Source organism: Marmota flaviventris, chromosome 10, assembly GCF_047511675.1.
Source record: "Marmota flaviventris isolate mMarFla1 chromosome 10, mMarFla1.hap1, whole genome shotgun sequence".
Taxonomy (NCBI): Eukaryota; Metazoa; Chordata; class Mammalia; order Rodentia; family Sciuridae; genus Marmota; species Marmota flaviventris.
In genome coordinates, this window is record NC_092507.1 from 116,592,336 (window position 1) to 116,599,553 (window position 7,218).

Sequence of the window (7,218 nt, forward strand, 5' to 3'; positions counted from 1 at the left end):
AGAACAACTTAGAAGAAGAAGAGTTTATTTTGAGCTTATGGTTTCAGAGGTTTCCCCCACGCTGTGATGATCCCATTTTTAGGGGCTTGAGGTGAAGTGGGACACCACAGAAGAAAGAGGCAGGGGAGGAAAGCTGTGGGCTGTGGAGAGGCCACAAGCACTGCCATGGGCAAGGACAAAGGGGCACAGCTCAACACCTCGGGCCCCAGAGGCCAAAGTGAAGCTGCAGGACTCAGCTGCCCAGCTGGGTTTCGAGATTTGTTTTGGTCCCATCCTTCTATCCAGGCCCCTGTTCCTCGAGTTTGGAACGGGCACATTTACCCTGTGCCATTGTGCCTTGGATTGATGTGATTTGCTCTTGACCATTACTGGGCTCACAGCCAAGAGTTTCCCTGAGTCACAGATGAGACTCTGGACTTGGACTTTGGGGAAATGCTGGAACTAGTAAGACTATGGACAGTCTGGAGATGGACTCATGCATTTTGGGTTGTGAGATGGCATATGTTTGGGGGGACCAGAAATGAAATGCTACAATTGTATATCGGGTGTCCCTCCAAAGCTCTTGAGTTAATGTGGGAATATTCAAAGGTGAAATGATTGCACTGTGAGAGCTCTAGCCTAATGGACCTTCCTGGTTTGAATGGACTAAGTGCCAGGTAGCTGTAGGCAGATGCCATGGCTGGAGGAGGTGGGTCACTGAGGCCTGGAAGACTCTGACTTTGCCTTGGCCCCTTACCCCCTCTCTCTGCTTCCTGACAGTCTGTGAGCTGAGCTGCTCTTCTCCACCACCTCCTCTGGCCATGAAGCTCTGCCTCACTTCAGGCCCAGATTCATGGAATCAGTCAACCATGGACGGAACCTCTGCAACCATAAGTCCACAATGAACTTTCCTCCTCTGGTCGGGTATTTTGATCAAAGCTATGAAAAGCTGACAAATGCGAATACTTTTCAAAGTACATATTTTCTGTGAGCTTTCAACAATCCTTGAGCACCTTCTGGCTGTGAAGTATCCTTTGCTCCTTCCTTATTAGACTTTTCTGCCTTTCATTTTCATTTGCCAATTGGAGTATTTTGGCAGATGCTTGGGAACATTACCTGATTTTTTTATTCTCAGTTTCAATGACTGATTTTCTTGTGGCCTTCCACCATTGCTATCTAAAGACTGTTCTCACTGACACCCTGGTGTCAATTCTATGTTCATCTTCATGTCCTCTCACTGCCCTCGGCCCTCTGAGGGCTAAAGTATATCCTCACATAGGACAGAGCTACCTCCTGTTTGATTCTGTCAAGCACATCAAGGAAGCATTCAAATGTCCACCCTGTGTTCCAAAGATAAGCCACTGGACATTATAATACTGAAAGCACCCTGTCTGCTTTTTAGAAGAAACTTATTCGCATTAGCAGTTTAGGAGGAAAATGAAATAAGGGGACGTGTTCTTATTGTCATCTTCATTCACCAAACACTTTAGGAATCAATCAATATTGTCATCTCCGTGGAGTATGCAAGATCTCAGAGCATTTGACACTGAATCCATAAAAAGATTTCCACATGGGCCTGTTGTTCAGGATAAGACAAAAAACACATGTAAATAAGTAACAGAAATATATAGTTTTAAAAGATGGGTGAGATTTCTTTTATCTCATCAGGAAAGATCAACTTGTATGGAGCATTTCATACAATAAAAAAAAACATTTTGTTGACGTTGCAAACACTAGTATGCAGAAACTAATGGTTCCAACTACTGGGAAAAACAGAAAGTGAGGACTGTGAACAAATACAGGAACATATTCCAGATAATCACATAACTTTCCTTCCTCTGTCCACTTGGGGACAATTTCAGATCAACTCACATAGAAACCCTGCCAGGGCTAGTTACTCTCACTAAGATGAAGAGACAAAGATTTAAGTCCAGAGACACAGAGAGCTAGGTATAGTGTCAAGTGGTCTAACACGTTTACCATATTTGCAAGTGGGGCCTGAAAGCAAGAAGCTCAACAATCTCTCTCTCTCTTCTCTCTCTCTCTCTCTCTCTCCCTCTCTCTCTCTCTCTCTCTCTCTCTCTCTCTCCATACAAACACACACACACTCTGAAACAATGAAATTAACTTGATAAACAACAGGGATAAACATAAAATTTTGGAAGCCTTCAGGGTGAAATACACCTTACATATAGGGAGGAAATGAGAACAGTTTGTAAGTAAAATGCAAGCCAGAAGTTAGATAAATAACATATTAAAAGTGCTTTTAAAAACTCTCAAACCAGGATTCTATATCCAACAAACATCTATCGAAACTTAAGGTGAAAAACAAAGTATTTCAAAACTAAAAACTGAATGAATTTGCTTCCCGCACAGGTACATGAGAAATTCAAAAGGAATTTCTTCAACTTGAAGGAAAAGGGTGCTAGAGGAAATCTTGGATCTATAAAAAACAAAGAAGAGTGTCAGAAATGGTAAACGCATCAGTAAATATTAAATATTTTTTGTTATTTTTTAAAATTTAATTTAAAGGTAACTGTGTAGAGCAAGAACAAGACCGAGTACTGTAAATTAATTTCATATTTAAAAGGAAAACATATGGCTGCCCCTTGCCTATGCAGATCTCTGGCCCACTGCTGGGTGAACCTCCCAGACCTCAGGCTCCCCATCTACCAACACCAGGGCTCCTCCAGCCACCTCCTCTTGGCACACTGCAGCTGCCCCCATAGGCCCCTCAACATGGTAACCTCCACCTTGAGACACCAGACAGGGCCTGGAGGCAGGTGCCCACGGCAGTACTGCCTGCTACAGAGCTGTATCTCTGCACAAGCCATCCAACAACATCCCAAGGCCCACCCTCACTACCTCATCTCTGAAAGCTGTTGCCTCCATCTTGGGACACTTCTGCCGCCATCTTGGGTTACCTCCACTGTCACCATTGCCATTTTTAATTGGGGCAGCTTCCATCTTGGGACACCAGCTGGGGCCCAGAAGCCCAACATCAAGACACCTACAAGTTTGTCACAGCCACCAGCTAGAGACACAGCCACTTCCATCTAGGGACAACACCCAAGGCATGGATGACCACCACAAAGATCTTACAGTCTTGGTTACATGGGAGATCTCTCTGCTAGGTGTGCTAGTAGCCACTATCTTGCTGCAGAGTCAGGAGAGAATTTTGCACAGGGTTTCTAGGTTGAAAGAGATTGTGAGGAGATCTTAATCCGGGCTCACCCACCCAAACAGCCCAGCACCCACAGGGTTTTCAAGGCCAACTCTGGCAGCACTTGCTGGGACCCAACACCAGCCCAGTCCCCAGTCCCTCCCCAATCCAGCATCCACTGATCACCTGGTCCTACTGGTTTGGCAATCAACAGGGCCCTCTGGCTCTCCAATCCCCAGTCTTCCAGCACTCTAGCCACCAACCTGGCTCAGCACTTGCAGCAACATCGCTGGCCTGCTGCTCTCAGTGCCTGGTCCTCATCTGCACAATACACAACAGCTCTCCACAACAGGCACACTGATCCTGGTGCTCAGCCCTGAGGACCTCCAGAGAGAGATTCCAGATTAGGAAGTCAAAAGCATAGGTGTGAGAGAGATACAGTTTAGAAACTAAGTTCCAGACCAGGAATTGAGGGGTCCACAAGTTAAGACCAGGCTCCTACAACACACAAGTGGACCCCCAAGGAGATTCCTGGGCTTCAGTATTCCAACAGGGACTAGCAATTGCTAAGCCCTATCTCCAGGAGTTTCACATCCAAGACAAACCCTCCCAACCCTAGTAATCTTCATTTCAAGAAAGAGAGATTCTCAAAGAAATCCAAACAGAAATGCTCAAAATGAAGGAAACAATAAAAAAAACTGAAAATTCAATAGAAATCATCACCAAAAACAATTCTGGAAACAGAACCTCAGGCAATAAGGACATAATATATAATCTTGAAAATAAACTTGACCACACAGTGAAGATGGTAAGATATCATGATCAGAAACTCTAAGAATTATAGGATAACACAAAAAGACCAAATTTAAGATTTATTGGAATAAAGAAAGGCAGAGAGATACAAACCAAGGAAATATACTATTTTTTCAATGAAATAATACCAGAAAATTTCCCAAACCTGTAGAATGAAATGGAAAATCAAATACAAGAGGCTTACATGACACCAAATGTACAAAATTATAACATGGCTATTAATTTTGTCTTTCTGAGCAGTTTATCTCTGACTTTAAAATTTCCTCATAAAAATTGTGAATTATCTCTCTTTCAAGGAGACAACCCATGAACTGTCTTTTAAATGTAAGGAGTATTTTTCTCATGGAGTTTGGTTCTGCTAGAGGCATTTAGCTCTACCACCTAAAATTATCTCCATTCCCCACCCCACCCACCCACAAGTATATATCCTCACAGACTCACACTAAAGAAATCCTCCAACTCTTAAAAAATTTCCTTCCCAAGGCAAAATTGGGAAGTAATTAAAATTACTCTTTGATGCTTTGGGATTATTTATGTGTCAAAAATCTCATGTAATGCTTGCCATATAAATTAGATATTTTACAAATAAGGAAGTGAAGAACAAACATTTTTGTTGTCACATGATCAATAAATGTAAAGTTGGAATTTAAAAAAATTATAACAGATCCACACCCAGGCACATTATAATAAAAATACTTAGCATACAGAATAAGGAGAGAAATTTATAATAAAAATACCAAGCATACAAAATAAGGAGAGAATTTTAAAGGCCATAAAAGAAAAGTACCTTCTATTGTACACATATAGAAGGAAACCAATTTGGATCTCAGTAAATTTCTCAACCCAGACCCTCAGAGCTAGGAAATCCTGGAACAATATATACCAAGCTCTGAAAGAAAATGGATGCCAACCAAGAATCTTACATCCAGCAAAATTAAGCTTCAGATTTGATGATGAAACAAAAACCTTCCATGATCAACAAAAGTTAAAATAATTTACAACTAGAAAGCCTGCACTACAGAATATTCTCAGCAAAATATTCCATTAGGAGGAATGAAAATCAGCAAAAGGTGGAACTACATTGGAAAAGTCAATCAAAGGAAAAAACAAGTCACCTTAAAAAAACAAAAATAAACCAAAATGAATACAAATCATAGATCAATAATAACCCTGAATGTTAATTGCCTAAACTCATTAATCAAAAGACATAGTCTGGCAGATTGGGTTTCTTAAATAGACCCAACAATGTGCTGCCTTCAAGAGACTCATCTCATAGGAAAAGATATCCACAGACTGAAGGTGAAAGGATGGGAAAAAACATATCACCCACATGGACTGCGTAAACTAGCAGGGGTTTCCTTCCTCATGTCAGATAAAGTGGACTTCCAGCCATAGTTCATCAGAAGAGATAAATAAGGACATTTCACTCTACTTAAAGGAACCATACATCAACAAAACATAAGAATCATAAATATGTATACCTCAAGCAATGGAGCATCTATGTACATTGAACAAACCCTTCTCAATTTCTAGAATCAAATAGACCATAACAGAATAATACTGGATGACTTCAACACACCTCTCTCGCCACTACATAGATTCTCCAAACAAAAACTAAACAAAGAAACTATAGGAATCATCCATCAATAAGAAAATGCACTTTATTCTCAGCAACACATGGATCATTCTCTAAAACAGAACATATGTTATGCCACAAAGCATATCTTAGAAAATACAAAATAATAGAGATACTATCCTGCATTTTATAAAATTTCATAATAGAATGAAATTTGAAATCAATGATAAAATAAAAAATAGAAGCTACTCCAACACTTGGAGACTAAATAATACACTACTGAATAACAAATGGATAGCAGAAGACATCATGAAGGAGATTAAAAAAAACAACTCTTAGAAGTAAATGAGAACAATGATACAACATGTGAAAATCTCTGGGATTTATGAAGGCAGTGCTAAAAGGTAAATCCATTGCATTGAGCTCATTCATTAAAGAATAAAAGTCAACAAACAAATGACCTGACATTACATCTCAAAGCCCTAGAAAAAGAACAAATCAACACCAAAAGTAGTAGAAGACAGGAAATAATTGAAATCAATAAAATTGAAATAAAAGAAACAATTCAAAGAGTGGACAAAACAAAAAGTTGGTTCTTTGAAAAAATAAATAAAATTGATAAACCATGAGCCATGCTAGTGAAGAAGAGAGAGAAAACTGAAATTACTTAAATTCATGAGGAAAAAGACAATATGAAAAAGAAATATCATGATATAAGGATTGAAATACAGAAGATAAATTAGAAACTATTTTGAAAATTTACACTCCAGGAAAATAGAAAATATCAAAGATATCAACAAATTTGTAGAGACATATGGTATGGACAAACTGAGTCAGGACATACACAATTTAAACAAATCAATTTCAAGCAATGAAACAGAAGATGCCATCAAAAGCCTGCCAACCAAGAAAAACACAGGAACAGACAGATACACTGCTGAGCTTCTGCACGACCTTCAAAGAAGAATTAATTCCAATACTCCTCAAATTACTCTATGAAATAGGAAAGAAGGGACCCCTTCCAAACTCATTCTATTAAGCTAATATCACCCTGATACCAAAACCAGACAAAATCACATCAAGGAAAGAACTCTTCAGACCAATAGCCCTAATGAACATAGATGCAATAATTCTCAAGAATTCTGGCTAATTACATACAAAACACATTTAAAAAATAGTGCACCATGATCAAGTGGGGTTCATTCCAGGGATGCAAAGTCGGTTCAACATACAGAAATCAATAAATGTAATTTATCACATCAACAGACAAGAATCATACGATCATCTCAATAGATGTAGACACACATTTGACAACTACAGCACCTCTTTGTGTTCAAAACAGTAGAAAAACTAGGGGTAACAGGAATGTATCGCAACACTGTAAAAGCTATTTATGCTAAGTCCAAGGCCAACATCATTCTAAAGGGGAAAAAAATTTTTAAAATTCCCTCTAAAAACTGGAACAAGACAGGGATGCCCTCTTTCACCACTTCTAGTCAACATAGTCCTTGAAACTCTAGACAGAGCATATAGACAGAAGAAGAAATTAAAGGGATATGAATAGGAAAAGAAGCACTCAAACTATCACTATTTGCCAACAACATGATTCCCAATTTACAGGATCTAAGAAACTCCAACAGATAACTCCCAGAACTAATAAATGAATTCAGCAAAATAGCAGATGCCC